The 23,616-nt window shown below is 35.5% G+C and overlaps 4 pseudogenes; 1 reads left to right on the top strand and 3 right to left on the bottom strand.

Moving 5' to 3' along the window:
- Positions 1-7,793: 7,793 nt before the first annotated feature.
- On the top strand, positions 7,794-10,452 carry LOC147476421 (uncharacterized; annotated as a pseudogene).
- Positions 10,453-13,135: 2,683 nt separating this feature from the next.
- Positions 13,136-18,469, bottom strand: LOC147476420 (importin subunit alpha-1a-like; annotated as a pseudogene).
- Positions 18,470-21,210: 2,741 nt separating this feature from the next.
- Positions 21,211-23,616, bottom strand: part of LOC147476417 (cinnamoyl-CoA reductase 1-like) — a 42,805-nt pseudogene continuing 40,399 nt past the window's right edge.
- On the bottom strand, positions 21,420-22,283 carry LOC147476419 (bifunctional aspartate aminotransferase and glutamate/aspartate-prephenate aminotransferase pseudogene; annotated as a pseudogene).

Below are 23,616 nucleotides of genomic sequence, written 5' to 3'. Positions count from 1 at the left end.
ACTAAGGTTTGTTGAGTGTTTATGTTATGATTTTGATAGTACTGAGGTACGTGCATTAAACTTCTGTTCTGGTCACCTAAATATCCTTGTCCTAGATGTTGGCTAAATTGGTGAAAATTTATAGTGGACCTAACGTTTTGATATTTAAAGCATGGAGGTGTAGGTTGTTGTTTTTTATTATAATTAGTGTTCTGCATCCATTCTGTGTTAGGGTTGGTGAAAGCATAATTATCTACGGGTTGTGGTGGAGTTGAACCATAGAGTAAGGGACAAAAGGAATTTGTATGGTTGGGATTAAAACAGATATTACATGGATCAGTGTTTATGTTCATGACAGGAGTGAGTTTCGCTTCTTGTTTATGGACAGAGAGGGCATCGACCTTTCGAGTGAGAGATACAATTAAAGTTCTAAGTTCTGGATCTGGTTTTACCTCAAACATACTGGTGGCCTTAACTGCTAAAGAAGAAGTATTGGAGCGGGAGTAATCGTTACCTCCCCAGTTGTTGCTTTTCTTGGATTGAGTGTTTGAAAAATTATAAGCATCTGTGGCTCCTTTACTTGAGAAATTACCTCCAATCATGATATATAAAGTCTCCTTATGATGTTAGGATAGGCCTTTGAAGAAGGCACGAAACTAGTGTTTCTTTACCAAGATTATGATGGGGACATTCTACTCAAAGATCAGTGAAACGATTCCAAGCCTTAGAAAAGGATTCTTGAGGCTTTTGGCAAAAGAAATGAATATGTGATAGCATCTCATTAGTCTTCTGTGGTGGGTAAAATTGTTCCATAAATAATTCAACTAGTTTTTCCCATGTGTTAATAGAGTTTGGCTTTTATGCTGTTAGCCAAGCAGCCGCTTTGTCAGCTAGGGTGAAAGGAAACACCCTTAGCTTTATTTGTTCAGGTGTTACGTTAGGATGATGGAATATAATAATAACTTGTTGTATCTTACGTAAGTGTTGATAAGGCTTCTCATGGTCTAACCCATGGAAAACAGGTAGCTGATTAAATATATTGGAGGAGATTCTAAAATCTCCCGTAGTATCTACAAGAATTATGCAAGACTCATGTCCATCATTCAAAGCCTTATAAAAATTAGATAGGGGTCTCTCTGCTATTTCATCACCCATTGCTACAAATGTAGTTGGGGTGGGTGTAGATGGTGTGTGAATTTCTAGATAGGCGATTATTTTTGCTTCTATGAGAAACTAATATGGCAAGTTTATGCGTACCAGATATTAATCTCATGCAAGTTTTAAGTCTAATATGCAATTCCTAAATAGAATCCTCTTACAATAGATTCGAGGATGTAGAGAGGTGTTACCTGGAGCGTCCTTGCAACGCGTATAAATAGCGCCTTCAACAGCCTTGAAGCACGTCTACTAAACCCTTTTCAAACCAATGGCCAGGCTACTAAAGAATTGAGGGAGGTTGTCCATGCGTGCACGTTCCTTAATTAGATAACCCAATTCATTGAGTTTTCTAGACACCGTAAAATATGAAAAAAAAAATTATGCAATTACTGGAGTGGTTGGGCATACGAGTATTGTACTATACTCGCGATGTAATATTGCAGTTAGTATAAAAAAATAAATCTATTCTACTTCAAATAGGGTGCGGGCGCGCTAAAAAATAGGCTAAATTGGGCATGGGTCGTGATTTGTACTATTTTTTTTTCATAAATTTAAGGAGAACGGGCGCGCTTAAGAATAAGTCAAATTGGGCGCGGGTCGCCCCTAGGGATTAATGTGCGTTAAGGGCAAAATGAGGGCGCGTGCGCTCTCTCAAGTAAATACAGGAGGGTGAACTTTTTAGGGTCAGGTCACGAGAGGGCAGGGAGTTGGTTTCTCAACTCATATGCACTCAACCTGTAGCAAAAAAAATTCGGAAAATCATGAACAGTGAAACAGGTGTTTTGTGAATAGTGAAAACAGTTTTGTTATTCTAAACACGCTATACGTAAGAAAGCAAGATGGCAAGCGACACCATTTGACAAGTAAAGTTTAATAGATGTAAAAACATTGTTTCTACAATACTAAATCATGTTAATCAATATATAATAATACTCTCTAAAACATGTGTTGAAGAGGAAAGTAGTCATGTTCGAACCACTCTTGCTTGTACGTATTTAACATGAATCTAGACAAACAACTATTACACTAATGAGAGAGTAATTCTTATGCTAAGAAAATAAGATGCTAAAACAGTAGATTAAATGATGAGAAAGGGTATAGAGAAGATTTAATCCACCACGCGACTCGATTGGCTATTAGTTAGTCATTGAATCGCTTTTCCTTGATCCCTAGTAGACAACCTATATCTCTATAGTCATCGTCTAACTAGCATGAGAGTAGCACCCCCACAAATCTCTTTGATGGGGATTCTAATTTCTAGCCATTTGTTATGAGTTATATCTCTAGAAACTCACAACAAATGACTTTAAGTTCTTCGCAAAACAATAAAGAAACTAAATACTAACCATCCTCACGTGGCTTCATAAACCCCCTCTAATGGAGGTTTAGCCTTGTGTCATCGGATTGGAATTAACTAAGACAATAATATAAGACATAATGTAAAAGACAAGAATCGAAATAAAGGCTTTTTATTGACTGGTTTAATGGTGGCTACACTACAAACCCTAATTACTTAACTAAACCTAAACTATAATATACTAAACTAAACTAATGAGGGAGAGGAGAAGAAAGACTGAATAAGTTTAGCATTAACCCTCTTTATATATGAGAGGGTTAGGGTTACATTTTCGTGCATAGACCTGAAGGTTATACTTTGGGCCTCTAAAGTGACTCCAAAGTTCATTAAGTTAAGTCTAAAAGGGTTAATTCTGTTTTAAATTACTTCAATACCCTTTTCGTTCACTTTTATAGATTTGATTGGGGCAAGGACAGATCCATTGGAAAGCTTATTCCGATCTGGTCGTTTTGACATAAAGTAGACCCAATTCTAAGGCCCGAGTCCAAAGATATGTCTATTTGAAGCTATGTTGATTTTTCTGTTATTTTTCTACCCGAATTGACTTTGACTTCCCAGCTTTGACTAGGCTTAGAAAAGGCTTTTCTTCATGATTCTTGATCTTTAAACATAAACCTCTTCTAGCAATCATCTTGACTCATTTTCCATACAAAATGGCTACAAAATGGCGTCTTTAAGCACATAAACAATTTCAAGACCTGAAATACACAAACACTTTAAGCACATAAACAATTTCAAGACCTGAAATACACAAACACACGTAAACAATACTAACTCATTTATTATAAATATAATTGACCTAAGTATAATACTATTAAGGGATTTAAACTACACTTTTTGGTGCTTATCATCTCCAGACCGGTGTGGCCTTGTAGGTGCGTGAACACCCTTATATCTCTCTACACCACTACACCTATGGAAAGCCATAAGCCATATAAACATAAGAACCTAAAGTTCTTTCTCCAATGTGGGACTAAAATCTCACACTTAAATGTAGTAAAAGAGAAAAGGTCATGGGTTTAATTCCAACCAAAGACATGTTTTATACATATTAAAAACTAAATAATGTTTTTATAACAACTTTTGTGGTGGCAACGTAGTGAGAAAGATTAAAAACACTTAGGTTATGTTTGGTTTGTTGAAATTTGATTCTAAAAGAAATCGGATTATTCTTGGATTTGTTTTTCCATGTATTGATTTTCCAAGAATTTGGATTTTGTGTGTTTGGTTGGAAATCAGAAAGTATGTTGTAGTTGAGTGTAGTTTGGGAGCATTAATTGGATCAAGGCTAATAAAATTTGGTGTAGGGAATCAAAATCTTTTGAAACCTGCAATCTCTAAAATCTCTCTCTCTCTCTCCTTGGAGCCGTCGGCGGAAGAAAATATAAAACAACTTCATTTTTATTAAAATGGAGCTTTTCTCCTTTTAAACCCATTTGAAGAATCCATTTTCTACGTTTTCACTTTTCATTGTGAACCAAACGCCCCAGAGTTTTCAATTTCATTGAAAACACTTTCTTTTCCTCATTTTTCCTTGAACCAAATACTACCTTACAGTCTACTATTGTTAACAATAGTAAGAACTTTCTCTGTTTCGGTAGGGATATGCAGATGACCCTTTTCTTGCAAGCTCTTAAGTGTTTCATACTAAGACTGCTTTATTGTTGTGAAATTCAAGCATAAGTACTTGAGCTTCTGATTCGAAAAGTTGTATGGCTTTGCCCTTGGCTTCACCTCATCTGTGCATCTGTAGTCACCCGTACATATCAAAAAGAGTATACAAAAAATGAAAGATCACAACTTATCTAGGACATTTCAAAGATATATAAATAGCTAAAGATTAAGCACACTTTCAAGCACTTAAATTGGAAACTTAACCTTGAAATTTGGTAGGTCAAATTACAGTACCTAATTCTCAAGTGAATTGAATAGGAAACTTAAATCCAGATTTCATGATCAGGGCCGGCCCCGGGCCTATGCTGTCTAAGCCCTTGCATAGGCCCCCTAAATTAAACCGAAACTAAAGGTCCCATTAAGCTATACAAAGCCCACTATGATATTAAAACCACAAACAATAGCCCATGTTATGGACTTTGTATTGGGCCTTTCGAAACTTAGGGTCAGCCTTGTTCATGATATTTGAGAGAATCTATCGCTCAAAGATTCTGGTCGCAGCTATGTACGTAGGTGTGTGTATAAAACCGACCGAACCAATCGGTTTCAGGTCAGCTATGTTTATGAGTCGGTTCGGTTCAGTTAAATATATTTGAAAACTGATAGGGTCGGTTTGGTCATTGGTTTAGTTCCAAACCCAACCCGATATATATATATATATATATATATATATATATATATATATATATATATATTTTGATTTAATTTTAAAATATGTAAAAACCGGTCGGTTCGGATTGGTTAACATCGGTTAAACTGTAATCCAGTCGATTCGGTTTAGGTATCGGTTCGGCTGGAAATTAGTTCAGTTAGGTTCGGCTCAAAAAAATATAAACAAATAGAATCGGTTCAGTTATCAGTTTAGACCCAAACCGACCCGTGCACACCCCTATATGTACGTGTAAGAGGCTTCAAATGTGGCTCTAAAATAGACTTTATTTTCCAAGAACACATTAGTACATTATTATCTTAAGAGAACCAGATTTTGGCCCGAGCATAGGTCTATTTGAGTTATTTTGCATGATAATAATGATAATAATAGAACGATTTTTTTCTAATCCAATTACATTTCAAATTTTTTGCACTCTGCAGTCTCTAAACAATCTATTATCTATGCCCTCAGTTGGCTCTACGTATTTTAGTATACATTATATATACTAGCAAGATGCACGTGCTATGCACGCAATGTTAAACAAAATTTGCCGAAAAGTGTAAACATAATTTGGGTGAGCACACTTACAATACACTGGCAGCCATTTAAATTTTGAATTGAATGGAATTCCATTCCTATTTGATTTCCAGACATACCTAAACAATAACTTTTAAGTATAGCTCCAAATAACATGTACTTTGAGCCTCTCATCCTAGCAAGTACATGTTGCAAATGACAAAGATAAAAGGACAAAGATAAAGGTTAGTGCATCAAAAGCATCTATGTAACGCTATTCACTGAAATCAGTATCCAGCCCTTAGGCAAATAGGTAATATGCAACCGTAGGTATTGAATTAGAAGAATGGGACATACACTCCAGAGCTGAGTCATTTGGTTTGTTAATCAATCATCCAAAATGGAGTTACAATGGCATATGCGGCACAGTGGTATACTCAGTCTACATAGGATATTACATCAATATAAGAATTAAAGTACATCAATAACTAAAAAAAGTAGGTTGCTCTGACTTGTCTTCCACTATAATTGCTGGTATGTTGCAACCATCTACTCGCAAGAAGCTACTCGCAGGTAGAGTGAGACGGGTGGGGAATCTATAGAAGTACGTTCTTCTTCTTATGAGTGTTCATGCATTGGGTGTTGCTGATTTTAAAGAACACCAGTGACGTAAACTAAAGCGTAGCCGATGTTATAGTTGTTGCTACTCTTTATAGTAGCCGATGTTATAGTTGTTGCTACTCTTTATAGCATTGCTGATAAATTTTATCAATTTCGACGATTAAAAGCGTAGCTACTGAACTTAAACATAATATAAAAGAATTTATATTGAAAATAAAACATGAAATATTTTTACCAACCCTTAAAAGCGTAGCAATTAGTGTCCCACAACACACACTACCAAGAATAATTTGCTACCCTTAAAAGCGTTGTTGTTGCTATATATTGGCAACGGTTTAAAAGTGTCGCTAAAAATATAGTCGCAAAAGGTCCCTTCTCTTGTGGTGACAATACCAAACACATCTTAAATCTGTTACAAATTTAGACAACTATTGAAATGTTTAAACAACCAACATATCAAACGCTCGCCTTAAGCGGGCCATCAACATAACTTCAACACCCACCCTGTATGATCTTCTTCTCCATAAGAATCTGAGATAAGGGGTCCTCACTCACCTTAACCTTGTAGCACAAAAATTATCAGTTATATAACTAACTTAAGATAACTGGCCTTTTAATAACAAAGGCTTATCTTTTCTACTCGATAAATAATTAACACTACCACTTGGTTGGTCTCTCTAAGCAGGTAAAAAACTCTATTGAGGAGTGGTACTTAAAATTCAGAGTGTGCATAAGTAGCTCCACTAAATCCGAGATCATTAGAAATATAGTGTGAAGTAGTCCATGGCGTATGGGTTGAGAGAGGTAAAAGAACCAAGAACAGGTGTATGAATGCCCCACATTTCAGCTTAAACATTTTTAACTCTATGAATCTATACTTTGGTAAAAATCTAACTGGAAGTCCAAGATTCTGTTAAGATGCATGTTGTAGAATATAAGTTTTGAGGTCAATTCTAAGCAAAGTATCTCTAAGTGGTGCAACTGATGAGACCATAAACTGATACTCAATACTGATGGATCAATGAAGGAGTGAAATGCAAGGTCTGAAGGAGTACTAAGGGATGTACGCAGAGCAGTTAATGTAGTGAATATATATAGTTCCTGTGAACCACCAGATACAATGGCGGAGCCAGGGGGCCCAGTATACACCCTAGCATACCCTCATTTTGACCCAAACCAAAAAAAAAAATTATTAGTTATGCAAACTGCCCGCAAGTGCTAAGTGCTATAGGTAAAAGACAAAAAAAATAAAGAAAAGTATGCACGTGCTGATGAGAAAGGAAACAAAATGATGTGCTGATGTCATGTGTACAAATAGATTCGGTTAAATTTGGTTAAAAGGATGTGCTGATATCATGTGTACAAAAGGATGTATGTTTTCGGTTAAAGCAAATATTACAAAAAAAAAAAATAGAAAAGTCAATAGTACTTGTGTTCCTTGCGTTTCTCTTTGTCTCGTATTTATCCACCCATATATAAACCCAAACAGAAACTATCTTGTATCTATTAAAAAAAAATAGAAAGAAAAAAAAAAACCCTCACCCACTCTACTTCTCTTCTCCTCCATTCTCTATTATCATATATTAAAATTTAAGTCTTCTACTTTTCTACTCAAACAAACAACTTTACACCTACCGGTTTTGTGAAGGTAACTAGGTAACTCTTATATTATTTAATTTTTTGTCATCTTTTTGTACTTTTTCCTAAACCATATTATTTAGATTTTTATATGTTTGTGAGTATTATTTTATTTTGTGAACATTATTGGTGGTTTATTTTAATTCGTGCAATTTCAATTAAATTGATTGGTGGTTTATTTTAATTGTTTAAATAGCTATGCTAAAGTATTTGATCAAAGAAAAGTCGTTGCTCGCTCAACCAAGTAGTAACACAGACCATGTTGTTAGTGTTGAAGTAGGATCCTCTTCAAATCGAAGTCACCAAGAAACTGAGGATGGTGGTGTTGAACAACCTACGTCAAAGCTGGTTCAACATGAAAATCGTGAAGAACTTGACTTGTCTAGTCTTCCGGGAGACCCTGGATTGAGGAACAAGATTTCAGATTATCATCCTAATGATCGTGACTGAGTGAGAAGAACATATTTGCTTAGGGGTCCTTGCCAGCCTAATCATACTTTTCCTCCAAGGACAATAGGCAAGAGGAACCATCGCTTTCGGAAAGAGTGGTATGAAGAGTTTAGTTGGTTGGAATATAGTATTCACAAAGATGCTGCGTTTTGTCACTATTGTTATCTCTTTAAATCTGATCAGGGGGCACAAGGAGGCGGAGATGTTTTCTCTTACAAGGGGTTTACTAATTAGGAAAGGAAAACCAAATTAAAAGAGCATGTTGGAGGACCAAATAGTGCTCATAATATTGCTTACAGGGCAGCACAGGCATTGCTAAATCAAGAGCAGCATATCGAAACATTTCTTGAGAGACAATCTGACCAAGTTCGAAGGGATTATCGAATACATCTAACTGCAATAACTGATTGTATTAGGTTTCTTTTGAGACAAGGTTTAGCTTTCCGTGGCCATGATGAATCAGAGGAGTCGATCAGTAAAGGCAATTTTCTTGAACTTATACGATTTTTGAAAGATCATAACGAAGTCATTAAGAACGTTCTTGATAATGCTTCTAAAAATCGGAAATTGACCTCGCCTGATATACAAAAAGAGATTGTGAATGCAGCTGCTGTGGAAACTACAAATGCTATTTTAAAGGATTATGGAAATTCATTGTTTGCTATTTTAGTCGATGAAGCACGTGATATATCAATTAAAGAGAAAATGGCAGTTGTTTTGCGTTATATCGACAAGAAAGGTTGCGTGATTGAGAGATTTTTTGGAGTTGTGCATGTTAAGGAAACTAGTGCAGTAACACTTAAAAAGGCAATTGATGAGTTGTTCTCTAAGCATGGGTTAAGCATATCTAGACTGCGTGGACAAGGGTATGATGGGGCCAGCAATATGCAAGGTGATTTGAATGGCCTAAAAACACTTATAATGAAAGAGAATGAGTATGCATTTTATGTTCATTGTTTCACTCATCAGCTTCAGTTAGCCCTTTGTATCAGTTGCAAAGAACCATGAGTCAATTGCTAACCTTTTTAGTGTTCTCTCTAATGTGGTAAATACTGTCGGAGCATCATGTAAGCGACGAGATATGTTACGTGAAGCAATGAAGACTAGAGTTATTGCAGCCTTACAAAGCAAAGAAATTTCAAATGGTAAAGGGTTGAATCAAGAGACTAGTCTTAAACGATCTGGTGACACTCGATGGGGCTCACACTATTATACACTTCTTGGCATGATAAACAGTTATGGTTCAGTACTTGATGTGCTTGATAATATAGCGGAAGATGGTTCAAGCTCGGAACAAAGAGGTGAGGCTTACGGATTATTGAGTTCAGTGCAGTTTTTTGAATTTATCTTAAATTTGCATTTGATGAAAGCGATACTAGGAATTAGCAATGATTTATCAAAGGCTTTGCAGCGTGAAGACCAAGACATTGTCAATGCTATGGCTCTTGTTAAAATAGCAAAGGTACGCTTACAGACGATGAGAGATGATGGGTGGGATAGTCTCCTGATTGAAGTTTCTTCACTATGTGCCAAACATGATGTGGTTGTTCCAAATATGGAAGAGAGGTATGTGGCTCGAGGGAGGTCTCGACGAAGAGCGGAAGGAAGCACCAATTTACATTACTATTGTGTTGGATTATTCTATCACTGTATTGATTTGCAACTTCAAGAGTTAAACGACCGGTTTAATGAAGCAAACACAGAATTACTTCTTTGCATGGCATGTCTTGATCCTTGAGAGTCATTTGCTGCTTTCGATAAGCAAAAATTGATCCATTTTGCTCGACTTTATCCCGATGATTTTTCAGAGATAGATCAGATGGAATTAGCGGATCAGCTTGAGAATTATATCATTGATGTGCGTTCCGATACTAAGTTTGGTAAAGTAAACGGAATTAACAGCCTAGCCAAAATAATGGTTGAGACAAAGAAAGACATTGTGTACCCACTTGTGTATTTGTTGATTAAGTTGGCGCTGATTTTACCTGTTGCTACTGCTACTGTGGAGAGGGCATTTTCTGCTATGAATATTATAAAGAATCGTCTACGCAATCGGATGGCGGATGAATGGTTAAATGATTGTTTAATAACATACATTGAAAAAGAAGTTTTTGATAGCATTGATACCGAGTTGATCTTGCAACGCTTCCAAAAGATGAAGAAGGGTGACAAAAAAGAAGGGCGCCGAAGACAACTATGAATAAGTATTTGTTTAGATTGAATTATTTTTTTTCTTTTCTTATTTTTTTTATATTACATTTATTGCAATTATTTTATATGATTTTTTTATGTTCGAAATATACTTGTTTTGTGATCGGGTTTGAATTTTTAGTTAAAAAAAAATTAGTGTGTTTTTTTTTTATGCTTGGTTTATGAGTGGCTCACCCTCACTTACATTCCTGGCTCCGCCACTGACCAGATGCCTCATATATATAGATGTCACCTACTTAGTGTAGTGAACATAGTTGCGTGTTAATTATACATCCCTTTAGGGATGAATGGCAGCTCAAGTAAGGACTTAGTCTTATATCACGAACTAATGGCGGTAGCTACTGGTATGGAAGGAGCAGGCTCAAAGTGGTCCCTGATTCTCTAATGTCTGTGAACATTATATTATGCACATGCCATAACTTATTTATTATATTATTACTATTTATTTACTTTTTTATTATCATTATTATTAATTTTCTAAAAAACATTACGTTGTATTAAAATGTAAATGATGAAGAAATATTATCCATAATAACAACAATGTCATGAGTAAGATTAGCTTGTAGAGAAAATAGCTTATCTATTCTCCAAGTGGTAGACATAAGAGTTAGATGTAAATCATGTGTAATATGCTCGATCTTGACCTGCCAAGGACACAATCAATGGGTGAGAATGGTATTATTGACAACCACCATGCCACGTAAAAACATAAATCAAGCAAAATGGATGTATCGCCTTTTCTCAATATATTTCATTGAGTACCCTATTTCAAAATGCAATAGATTAAACAAAGATAGACAAAAACACTTTGCACCTTTCATCAAAGTAGATTACTTCAAGATAATTAAATTTGCAATTAAAAAACATAGAATGAAGAAAAAAAAATAGATTGAAACCAATAACCACTACTAAGTCAAATTGACTTCATCAATGTTAACATTCATGTGAAATAAGTGAAACAAACGTAACAGTATTGTGATAAAGCAAATAAATGTCTTACTAATAAACAAATAATGCCTTCATTCACATTGATAATAACAACTCTTTCAGCAAATGTTGTGAACTAATCACCAAAGTAAGCCATAAGCCATAAACATTAACATAGACTCTAGCGTGACAATGTCAAGCTTACATTTCGCAACTAATTAATCTATTGAAAAATTCTTGCTATGATCTTGCAACTACAATGAGAAGGAAAATAGATTTTTACTAAAGTTACACTACCCATAGAGGGGTAATCATTCAAAATATTCAATAACAAAATGAAGGAGCAGGGATTATATACACTGTCATACCTAGTCAGCCACTGAAGTAGTATTAAAAATAACTGGAGTTGCATGACCTAGTTCGAATTCCTTATATTTGCACCTGTGCAAATCAAAATGAAACCATTCCACTATGAAGTTGCAGAGCCCAGTATATATATGTACAATGACATGGGAAAACAAACCTGTTTTGCAAAAAATTTAACCACTTCATTAGTTATTCTCAAGTAGGTTGCAAACGAAAGAACGTATCAAACAGATTAAGGTTACAATGCTTAAGTTAACTCATTTACTTAGTTTGTGTAATGGCATACCCAAAACCTTGACTTGTGTTCCATATCAACCAAAAAAATTAAAATAATACGTTGAAGCCGGAAACAAAAGTAACCTAATGCAACGGCGCGTGGATTTATTAAATAGAGAGAAAAAAATAATTGGGTTTGAAAATTTAGTGCAAAGTTGTTGGCTAAATTGTAATAGCCAATCAACAAACTATGTGTGTCCTCGACTTTCATTAATCTATCGAATTTTTTTGATGGAATTGAAAAATGGCAAACAAAAGTAAAGCAATTAGATCCAATGGCGCTAGATGGATGTCTTTCGACTGAATCATCGAAATATTGAATATATATTGTGGAGTGAAAGCGTACCCAACCCAGCAAGAACAACCTCAATGTTTCTTAGAAATCACAAATCCGACACTACATATATATCTACCCCAACTAAACAATAGCATGTGAATGCTATATATATATCTCAATTATAAGCAATGGTGTCCATGATATAGCGCAAACCTTAAATAATAGGATACACTATTTTGTGCTATAACTTAAGGATCAATAAAATAGTGTGTGGCCTCGAACGATAAATTTTAAGGTTAAAAGACGACAGATTTCAAAATTTTAAATTCAAAAAAAATTTCAAAAGGAAGAAAAAGTAGATGGAAGAAACCTTTTAACAGTGTACAACCATTAATCAATACTTGTGTAAGGGCCCCAATAATTAAAAAAAGAATAATAAGGCCCCAGATACGACCATAAACTTAGCAATCGTCAAAGAGAATGATTCTCGTATAGTAACTGCATTATGAAATAGAATGCATCATACTCATATATATGCAAGAAATCATCAAGAATACAACCCATTGAATCCATTGATACTCCAATATTAACCGAGTATCTTTGGGATGAACTTAATTCAGATAGAAAATATTTCTTTACTCATTTAAAGATATTAAATTTCAGATTGTTATAGTTATCTAGAATTATAATTGGATGGCCTTTTTATAATTCATTAAATTAGATATTTCCTATTCTAACATGGATATTTTAGGCGTTGGATTTATCGCCAACTTTCTCCAATAAGCACCACCAAATATAGTAATATACCATAATTTTTTTTTATTGTACATTATTAGGATATATTTATTAACGGAATCATCCCTGTATGAGAGGTACCTTTGATGCGGATCTTCAAGTTGAGTATAAAGCAAAAGGGATTAGGGGAAGTATACAACGTAAAAGTAAATCTTCAGTAAGAACTACCAAGTTTTGAATTCTCATAACCAAAATTGCATGTATTTAAGTTTAAAATATGTTTTTGGATATATTGGTCTTACTTGTCCAACACAACCCGGTTAGCTTGAGCACCCTTAGGTTCCATAGTAAATGCTCCACATGGTGTTCCAGAAACAATCTTGATCTTGATATTTATCTGATGAACAGTACTATTCGGAAAAGAATTAGTAGCTAAGTAAGCACATCTGCACATATACGCATTCAAAGTTACTAAACCCCTAACCTTGTTTGGGTCATAAACATCATGAAGCTGGAGCATCATTTGAAAGCAAGAACCTGTAATATCAATATTTTGGGCTCAATTGGTTCCCAACTTCAACCTATGAGTAAAGTTCTTGGATAAATCCTTGGCGATGGTGTTGCGCCGAGACCATACTTTTGTTTTTGGGTATCTCTAGCCAGTCCATGGAAGCAACCACCAATAATAGATAACATTTTAAATATGGAAGGATGTGGGTAACACATTAGCAAGTACAGGTACAAAAGAGCTACTTACAGCTGCAATAGAAGGGCTAGAATATGCCCCAGGAGTCCAGGAATGGAGTGAGTAACATCAGCACCAAAATGTCATTTGTAGTGGCAGGCCCGCATCAATGGCAGTTACCAATTAAGTTGGAAAAACTACTGGAGCCATGTTTGTGAATTTATGCTCAGCACATTAACATTAGAACATTTTGAAAGAACAATTGTGCCTGTTTTACCCTAGATGCATTCTATGAATATACAGAATGTTGGAACTTTAAAGCTACATGAAGTAAATGAAATAAATGTGTCAATTAGTTTCAATCAACACGATAACATTTGAATTCAAGCTGTGTTTATTCATATGACACCAACGGAGGTAGGTGATAGCTGAGTAACTTGGACATATAAAGCTATATTGAACAATGTTGAGTACCACAAAGCCTAAGCTGATGGACATACACACATCAGTATATCTCAAAGGGAGCGCAATACCTCATACCAGAACCAATACATGCATATTTTAAACTATAATGAAGTTAAGTTCCTAAATCAATACACAAGGCCTGCCTCCTAGACAAACTTCTGGTCACTTGAACTATACCAGAACAAAGACGTTCATATGTTGACCTATAATGAAGTTAAGTTCCTAAATCAATACAAGTTATGTTCATAAATCAATACACAAGGCCTGCCTACATAACAAACGTTTGGTCACTTGCCAACATCACATTTACTGCACTTGCTTATGAAGACGGACTGTCCAATTGTTGATCCAGAGAATAGATTTACTTCAAACAAAGTTCATGCTAACTATTTGACAAAGACAAACCATGAAATGAACTCACAATAAGTGAAAATGAAAATACTAAGTTACAGCCCATAATGTTCAGATGTAGAAGCTCAAAAGAGCAAGATTTGACACCTGGGAGCAAAGAAGAGATCTTTAATTGAATTTGTTCGGTGATTTAACTAAAGCAAGTAGGTATAACAATCCTAATATAATTAATAAAATTAGTTCTGACCAAGCTTCGGTCATAACCAATAAATGGAATCGATGAAACCACGAGCTAAATCAAGAACACCCCATATTCAATAAGCATGAATTAAGAGCATACCCAACAATCTAAAGGTTTTGCTAGGAAATTTTTTGAGAGCACAGCTTTGAAGTGAAGACCATAATCTTTATAACTATTATAATCATGCTAAAGTAGTGATGTTGCAACCTTAATCCTCCGTATATATTGTCATATAAACTGAAAAACAGCATAACAACCTTGCTCGTTATTATTTTTTGTATGCAACACATAAGCTTAAATTTCCAATGTAAACAATCAATATGATAAAATCCACTTACGGGCAAAAAAAAAACCATAGTTATCATACTCAGATTCCAACACACTTCAAACCACATGTGCATCCAAAGCAATTATCCATTGGTACAAAAGATTAAACAGTAGTTGTGCTGCATAAAGTAGGAAGATATGTATGAAGAACTAACTTTGAGTTCCAAGAGACTACACCTTGATAGTGCTTGATCTTTATGAAGAACTAACATTCAGTTCCTAGAACTAACCTTGTCCAAGGGGGGTATGGATTGCTTGCGCTTTAGTCCCATACTTGTGAAACACTTTTTTCTTCAACTCTGGGACGTGTTCATGAAAAATGACGCCTGCTAAACATAATATAAAAAGCAAATCAGCAGACCTATTAACTCATTTAATAGCAGAAAATCTAAGAAAGTTCACATTAGAATTGTATTATAAATCAGCATGGAGGTAATTAGAAAAAAAAAATTAAAAAAAAACAATCCATTAATATACTTTAAACTTTTAAGCTGCAAAAACTAAAACTCGTTGATGGCATGACCATATTAATTCTTCATAGATAGTGCTTTGTCTGCTACCAATGAGAGGGTTGACTTCAATTTTGTTTTCTGCTTCTTTGAATCCAATGAAGCTAAACCAGTGCCCAATCCAGCAGGAGCCTTATCTTCTCGACCCGTGACAACTCCATATTCTTTAACATCACCCTGTTTATATGAAGGACCAGCTATCTTGTTCTTAGGTTCCTCTGACTCTGCATTGCTCGGAGATTCTGCGGTTACCCCAGAATTGATGATATTGAGAATTTGTGTGAGTGGAGGCACAACTTAAACTGGAACACCATGTGGGCGTACAGGAAGGCCCTTTGCTGCCGCTTTCTTCCTAACCTCTGATGTAGCACGGGCAGCCCATTCATTGACACCCCATTATTGATGTACCAAAGAGTTTGTTGGCTGTTAATCCAGCATTTCGAGACCCTCTAGCTGCAGCAGCTTGGAAATCTTGAATCAACTCCAGATTGGCCTCCTATCCAAAATACATTTCTTCAATACCTCGCATATATTTTCAAAATTTTCATATGAAGCTATCTTATCAAGATAATAATAATCAGCAAGTACCTTCAATATATCAAAAGCCTTCTGAGCAAGCAACATTGGTTGCGTGCCTTTTTGCTTTTGTGCAGTTGCCTGTATAAGGTAAATCAACCAAGGGAGGGGGGAAACAAACAGCTTTCTGTTAATTGACAAACTCTAATATAGCACTTAAAAGGTAACACTTGTAACTTTAAGATGTCTTTTTACCTAATTAAAGATCACGCATCTTAAAAGTCTTGATCCAGTTCTGAGAATCCCGCGTCCTTGAATCCTCTTCACCAAGCTGCTTCACAAGTATGTTGTATGTCCTCTTTTGGTGCTACAAACAAAAAACTCCGTATGATTTTACAAACATTCAATTTCCTGAGCATACTACCCTATACATGAAACAATCCTTACAAAGACTTATCTGGAGAGAAAGTTTGAAAGCCCCCATATAATTTCCATGTTTTCCAAGACGTCCTGATGACTTCTTCAAGCTCTTCATCTGGAATGCTCGTGTTTCCATCCAATGTTTCAACCCATTGCTTCCATGGAGGATTCAAAGGGTCTAAGAACTTTGATACTTGAGGCAGCATAAAGGACTCATAAAACTCATTCACCGCCTTAAGTCTTAGAATAAACAAAAAAACAATGAAAGAAAAATGCCTTTGAACAGAACAGAAAGCAAATTATAATAAAGGGCAAAGATCAAACAGATTTACACCATGATTCGATACATCATACATGCCTTCCACTAATACAAACACAGAGAAGTGGAGTCAGATATCAAACAAATTAACAACGCTTAACTACTGTCTTCAGTCGTCAAATAGCAAAGCATTGATATATAAGTTGTAAACAAATCCATTTTTTGCAAACTTCCTAAACATTCCTTGGTACTGGGATAATTCCATAGATAATCCACTTCAAATATCCAAACTTCTTGCACCACCAGTATCAATGATACCACAGCTCTGGAGAGGTAGGCATTCCTGCAGCAGCGTGAATAATAATAACATTGTTATGAGGTAAAATTGTCGTTAGTCGACTAAGACTACATTTCAAGTAAGGTCTAAATAATGGTGTTTTTAAGAACACAGACCAACTATGGTTAACATTAATCACCTCACAGGTTATGGAATTCCCTTATATTAAGAGTAGTGTCTAGGACTATAGGAGTGTGTCATAATCCAATTCAGCAAAAGGAATATGTCATCAACTGGAGCAAAAGAGAACAAAGCATAAATTAAGATATTTAATGCTACCTGAGTTTGAAGATCATCTCCAGTAACTATATTTCCAACCGTCTCGAAGAGGCGAGGAATGAGCACCGAGGGAGACGGATGCCTAAAACAATATAAGTTGCAAATTAGGTCTCGAAAGTATAAAGCATGGTAGGAAACCGAACTTAATTGAAAATTACTTAATTTAATCAAATTCAATTACTCACGCCAAGAATGCTCCACAAGTCTAGGGCAAACTCCCACTTCAATAACAGCTTGGATTTTATCGTTTGTACCATCAAAAGGTAAGATAATGCACAAAGACGATCGGTTAAGACTTCTTCATCATTTGAATGAATCCCACGCTCAAGCTGGAAGTGCAGGTTTTGTCCGCCATATTGTTTTCGAAAGGAACATAACATCGTTAGTAATCCCAACCTCTTAATAACCCCACAAATAAATAAAATGCAACTCATCACTAACCTGTTCAAATGGAGGTTGTGGTTTGCCTCTGCAGAAATTGGATAGAGTCCATGTTGCATTTCTCAACATAGAGAATTTGGCATGCTCATTCAACTGTGCCCGGTGAGAGGAATTAATGCCCCATGTCCAAGGACAAGGTCCTAACATTTGGGAGAATCACCGGCAACATTACCAAGTGCCCAAAAATGACCTACATTTGCCAAAACAAAATAGTCATCGGCATGCTAAGTTTCTACAAAAATGCACAACCTCTGTTTTCAGTTATCAAACACACAATTGAATAGGAAACACAAATGCAAAGTCCATGTTATATATACCTGCTCTCTCACATCATCACTCGGAGAACCAAGAAGTTGCACAAAGATAGGAACAGCCCCATGATCAATTACAATCCTGGTGTTCTTAGACGTTCCAGAAGCAATATTGGTAAGTGCCCAAGCTACCTCAAACTGCTCAAACCAAAATAAACCAAAACAACATTATAATCAACACAAATACTACTCACTACTCAAACACTGTAAAAACAGCATTTAACAAACCTGAAGTTGTGTAAAGTCCTCCCTCCTAAGAAACTCCACAAAACGTGAAACCACCCCCGATTGAATCACTTCCTCAATTGGCAGGCTTCGCTCTATACATAAACAATTCACAACACAACACAGTCACAAACTGCACCAAAATAAATAAAAACTAATAACAAAACACTGACCAATGGAAAACAACTTCCGAAACTGCGTAGTCGATTCAAGCTGCAAAGCATTATCATCCATCTACACTCCCGCAACCATCGATGGTAAACTCTCCAACTGCACTATCAAATAAAAAAAACCCCAATTTTCTCATCAATATTTTGTGGACTTAAAGGTTCTTCTTTTGGTTCTCTAGTAGGCGAGAAGAGAGGAATAAGATCAATTCAACCGATTGAAATCCGAAGTCAGGAAGGAGGAATTTTGACATTTTCTATATAACCGGAAAGATAAAGAGAGGGGTCTTCCTCCATGGCACTTTCTTCTCCGAGCTTTTTTCTAATGGTTTTACACTCAACTTTTTGGTTATTTTTTATTTCCTTTTGTCTTACAGGAAAAAACTCAAAATTAAAAGAAAAATTAAATGAATGAGAGTAGTAGTTTTCATTGTGAGAAAAAAAAAAATGAGAAATAGAAGAGATGGGAGAGAAGAGAAAAGAATTGGTTCGTATTCTCTGATTAGACTTTTCCTTTTCTTAATCTCTTATTAAATAATCTAATTAATTATTGCTAATTAAATGGCATTTATAGTAATCCGTACAATTGAGAATGGCGTAGATTTGGTTTTCTAATATACTACCACATGAAAAGCCTGATTGCTCCTATTAAAAGTATTAAACAATATTTTTATTTAAGGACGATATCGGGACTGAAAATTTATAAAAGCATAAAAAGACAAAGTAGTCCTTATTAATAAATATCTAGGCATCTGATTTTAATATTCAACAAGAGTATTATGCGTCAGAAAAATACCCGGATGAATTTAAGAGGCCACGATCATTATAGGCTATACTAATAGTATATATATATATATATAATAGAAAGAGTACGCGTCCGGCTATGTAATAACCGGTTCCCGAAATTGCAACCCGCTAACATTTGCAATAAGCAACCCACGTGTCCCCCCACTTAACCCCATTATTTTTCCATTTCCAACAATTTTATGTATTTATATTCCCTTTTTATTCCTCATTAACCAGCAAAAAAAGAAGGAAAATAATGGTCTCTATTTGTAAAACGATGAGACATGATCACGACGGAATGAAATGCTATCAAGGAATTCAAGGATTCCAGATTCGTATTGTGAAGATCGAGGTTGATTTCTTTTTTCAATTTTGTTCAAACTATAATTTCTGGAACATGAAATGATCCATTTATTCAATTAAATGCTTACGTGACCATTATGAGCATAAAAAGGAAAAAAGAAACATAATCATGGCATTCAATCTTAAATATTGATGGGATTTACAGGAAAACAAAATTGAGAGAGAGAGTTGGGTTTTCGAATGGAAGATGGAGAGAGTGGGGGAGTTTTAGTTGTTTATTTTTTTTATTTTTTATTTTTTGGTTTACTATCTGAAAGAAAAACAAATGAGAAAAAGAAAATATAAATTCAAAACCGACAAAATTGACGGAGTTAGTTGTAGGTTTAAAATTGGACAAGTGGCATTAAAATTGTAAATTCGCTCCTTAGCGCTTAGGAGCGAAAAATCTCCTAAACACTCATCAACCACACATATCCACCATCTCGATCTTTTAACTAGTGATTAACTGTAGTTAATTAAAATATAAACAAATTTTTATTTGATTCTCTCTCCAAATCATTATATATTTTTTTTTCCATAAATCTTTCATTTTTTTTGTGTTTCTACAAAATAAAAAGAAAATAAATTATTAACTAAAATTAAAATTTAAAAATTTGCAAATAAATTTTTAATTATGTATTGTAGATTTTCCAAGGGGTTCTCTTACATTCAATTACATTGCGAATTTCTCAATTTTATTTTGTATTAGTTATTATCGTCAATATTTTGGATTGTAATAAAGTAGCAATTTGTAATTTCATTTACATTTCTTTAAGAATTATGATAAAATTTATTTAAGAGTTTTTTCATAAATATTAGTGTAGCTTTCATTTTATTATTATTTTATTATTATTATTATTATAAAAAATAGAATAATTTGGAGAAAGAATAAAATAAATATTTAATTAGATTTTAATTAATTAGAATTAATTAATAATTAAAAAGTAATTGATGTGTGGTGGATGGGTGCTTAGGAGACTTTTCTCCGCTAAACCCCTAAACCCCTATGAGGGAATTTTTTCACCTTGCTTCAAGCTGGACTCTAATAGAAATAGATAAGAGAAAGGATAGAAAAAGTTTGGGGGTGGTCCACCTTTTCCATAACTTTGGGATGTTGATGGAAAAAAAAAACCTTTTCTACTAAAACAAAACTACGGAAAGAAAATAGTTTTGCCATAGTTTTTTATTTCTGGCTCAAGGCATAGCAAACGTAAATTGGAATAGTTCCAACACCTTCAACCGACATCAGTTGACAAAAGGAATATGAAACTACCACTACCATCAGTTGACAACGCATAGCATAATTTTTTTTTTTTTTGAGACATACTTCTGGCACTAGATTAGTTTCCAGCAAACGCAGAAAAAATAATTCTGACACATACTAAAACAACCTTAAAAAAAAACACAAACAAACAAAAACAAAACTGGCAATGCATGATACTCTACAAAAAACATAATTAAGACTCCATAGACTTGGTAAGCGTCAATTGATATTCTATCGTAAGTAAGTAGAAAAAAAAGTTAACACGAATTACTTGAGATCAAATGTCTCTTTAAACGGAGTAACAATCCCTTGGTTTCGTCGGTGAGCCTCTCCATTAGCACAATGAGGCATGCCTAGTGGAACTTGGGTAACTAACTTACTATGACTTAATATTTTAAGACAAGTTCGTTACTGATTAATCAGTAATGTACATAATTACATTCGATACTTACTTGGTAGGGATCGGGTATTCTGGGAAGCAGAGGCGGATCTAGGATCGCCACTCAAAGGGGCTGCTACAACTAATATGCACTACAATTTTTTTTTTTAGATGAATTATATACTATTATAACTAGTATCCCTCCCTCTTGCCTGTGCGGCTGTGCCTACCTGCCATATACAATTATTAAGAAATACAATTATTAAGAAATGTGTGGTTTAATATATTGCATATCCAAGTCCTAAAGCAGCAATTTTAGCTTTTTTGTGAAATACTACTAGCACCTGAAGTAGCTTGATTTTGAATCTTCCCACAAGCTTGAACAAAATGTGTTGGACCAGCAAGGTACCCAAGTCTCCAACCAGTCATTACAAACGCCTTCGAAAACCCATTAACAGTCAATGTTCTCTCCCACATTCCAGGCAAAGAAGCAAAAATCTAATATGAGTAGCTGGTGCATAAACAATATCTTCATAAATCTCATTTGATAACACTAATAGCCTAGGATGTTTCGCGACTATTTTAGCAACCTCCTCCATAAGCTTTATAGGATAAACAGATCCAGTTGGATTCGAATGCGAACATAGAATAAGTACCCTCGACTTCTCATTAAGTTTTGATTCTAAGACTTTAGGATCCAACAAAAAGTTATTATTCAAAGATGTTTCTACAATCACCGGATTTGCATAAGGCATTCTAGCCATTTCAGGATAACTAACATAAAACAGACCAAAAATTATAACATCATCACCCAACGAACAAACATCAAACAATCCTTGAAGTACACTTTGTTTAGCACCATTACTAACTAAAATCTGATCAGGTGTATAACTAATACCATTCTCTTATTCAAGTTTATGACATATTGCTTTACGTAACTCAAAAGTACTAGCATAAGGAGTATATCTTGTATGCCCTTCACGTATCGCATTAATCCCCGCTTGAATCAATCGATGGGGTATCGAAATCGGGTTCTTCACCGCTAAATGGATAACAGTACACACCAAATTGAACTAGTGCGATAGCTTATCGCTTATCGTTACGGTTCTCGACGGTTTAACGTAATTCACTCTAGGACTCAAAATAGTGTTTATACTATTTTTTTTTTGAAGTTTGGGGTGTAGCCCCGGTCACCAACCTCAGATCCGCCTGAAGAAGAACTTGGCCAATATCTCAACAATATCACCACGATGCAGTACGCTTTCGACGCATAGATACCTTCCACATGCTGATAGCGTCTCATAAACTAAAATGTGGGCCGAAGCGACCTCTCTAACATCGACGTAAGCCTGTACCGAGTTGGCGTAGGATTTAGCAAATCCGGTGAGGTACTTGAGTATGTGAAACATGCTAAAGTTAACCATTTGTTGAAGTGATGGACCCATTACCAATACTGGGATCACCACCACCAAATCCACTCCTTTCTCTTTCGCCCTCTCCCACGCCGCCTGCTCCGCAACTGATTTTCCATAACAATACCAGTTCTGCTAATTCAATTAATCAATTATATTAATAATGTTAGATAACTATTTCATCATTACAAAAAATAAAATGAAGTTACTATATTTTGATATGGCAAATAATATACCTTAGTGATCTTGCAAAAGTCCAGATCGCTCCAGCAAGACTCGTCTACAACAACATCACCCCCTGTTAGGATCCATAGTGACCGCACCCATAGAAGAAGTGAAAACAACCCGACGAACGCCAGCTTCAGCGGACTGCATTGATTACGTACTTAGCTCCATTAACGGCTGGATCCACCATACGTACAGGATCGTTTGTAACAGGAGAAGCGGGGTGGAAAACTCCATGGCAACCTTGGATAGTGTACGGGAGTAATATCTTCATTAAGGAATATCACGCACGCGTGAAGCATAAGCGAACTCAGGACATCGACCTCCAAGACCGATCTGTGAGCAGCTCCCTTGTGAAGACATACGCGCGCAAAATAGGCGAACCCAAGACATCGACCTCCAAGACCGATCTGTGAGCAGCTACTTTCATGTAGGTGGTACGAACAAGGATGTTTCAGTACGAACAAACGGCCAGAGACAGAACGCTTCAGATAAAGTCACCACCAGGGGTAATCATTACCAAAATCTTACTTGTACTTCCCACCACCGGAAAATAGGGACTACCGCCAACTCCCAATCAGCACATGACTTATACTAAAACCAACCCAACACTCATTCACAATCTCCACCTTACACGTGTGCAAGAGACACACGTGTCTCTAGGATTGACACTTCCACAAGCCTATAAATACCACCTATTTGAACTACATGTGACCTGATTCCTCTCTCCCCTAAAAAAAAACCAAAAGAGGATACGTAGGCAGCTCGCTCATCAGCGAACTCGGTCTCTCCAGAAAACTTCAACCCATTCCCCTTTCTTCGCTACATCTAAAGGAAA

The sequence above is a fragment of the Coptis chinensis genome, chromosome 9, assembly GCF_015680905.1.
Source record: "Coptis chinensis isolate HL-2020 chromosome 9, ASM1568090v1, whole genome shotgun sequence".
Lineage (NCBI taxonomy): Eukaryota > Viridiplantae > Streptophyta > Magnoliopsida > Ranunculales > Ranunculaceae > Coptis > Coptis chinensis.
This window is presented reverse-complemented; position numbering and strand designations above follow the sequence as displayed.